The 1,149-nt window shown below is 40.3% G+C and overlaps 1 pseudogene; it reads left to right on the top strand.

The window, feature by feature from the left end:
- Window positions 1-595: 595 nt before the first annotated feature.
- LOC118841212 lies at window positions 596-938 on the top strand (annotated as a pseudogene).
- Window positions 939-1,149: the final 211 nt, after the last annotated feature.

Raw genomic sequence — 1,149 nt, 5'->3', positions numbered from 1 at the left:
AATATTAGGAAAATATTAACATATTAAAAATAAAAATCATTTTATGTCAATACGGAAAAAGCTTTCAAAAAATACAGTCCTTTATGTTAAAAATACCTGAAAGCATAGGAATAAAAGGGCATTTCCTCCAAATGGTAAACAGAAGATACTAGGCACTAAGAACTAGCATTGTCCACAATGGTAAAACATTAGAAGCCTTTCTATACCAAGATCAGGAGTAAAGCAAGGATATCCCTTACCAGCACTACTATTTAATATAATTCTAGAAATGCTAGCTAATAGCAATAAAACAAGAAAAAGAAATTCAAGGAATATTCCCCGGCAAAGAAGAAATAAGCTTATTTTATTTAGATGCTATGTTTACCTAGAGAACTTTAGAGATTCAACTAAAAAATTAATTGAAGCAATAACTTCATTAAAGGAGCAGAATATAAAATAAACCCACAAGCCCCAGTCACTTAGCGGCCGCCGAGGACCCAGCCAGCAGCCTCCCTCTCGAGCGCCCTCGCTTCCCGACTCTCCATCCCGCGTGGCCGCCTTCTCCCGCCACCGCTTTCCGCAGGCCGTTTCCACGGAGGAAAAGGAATCGTGTCTTATGTACGCTACCCAGAACCTCCACTCTTTCGATGCAAGTAAGGGTGATGACCTGACCTGCTTCCTGCTGGGACTGCTATGGACTTATATATCCATGTAAGAATTCAACAGAGAACGTCAGGAAGACCATTACTGCTGTCTAGGGGATTGCTGATGATTACGATAAAAAGAAACTAAGGAAGGCATTCAAGAAGAAATTTGCCTGGCATGGTACTGTAATTGACCCTCCAGAATAAGGAGAAGTAATTCAGCTACAGGGTGACCAGCGCAAAAACATGCGCCAGTTCCTCGTCGAGATTGCACTGGCTGAGGACGACCAGCGGAAGAAGGTTCATGGGTTTTAAGTGTTTGTGGCTCACTAAGCTTAGGTGAGGATTTCCTTGCAATGAGTAGAAAAATTCCCTTCTGTTCCTTGTCACAAGTTTAAAAACCTCACAGCTGGCATAATGTAACCATTTGGGGTTCACTGTTTAATTTGGAGTAGTGGAACCCATTCATGTAATAAACTGAAAAGAGCCAAGCTCTTTTCAAATAAATAATATTTATATTATAGGT

The sequence above is a fragment of the Trichosurus vulpecula genome, chromosome 3, assembly GCF_011100635.1.
Source record: "Trichosurus vulpecula isolate mTriVul1 chromosome 3, mTriVul1.pri, whole genome shotgun sequence".
NCBI lineage: Eukaryota > Metazoa > Chordata > Mammalia > Diprotodontia > Phalangeridae > Trichosurus > Trichosurus vulpecula.
The sequence above is the reverse complement of the archived record's forward strand: the minus strand, read 5'-3'. Positions and strand labels throughout refer to the sequence as shown.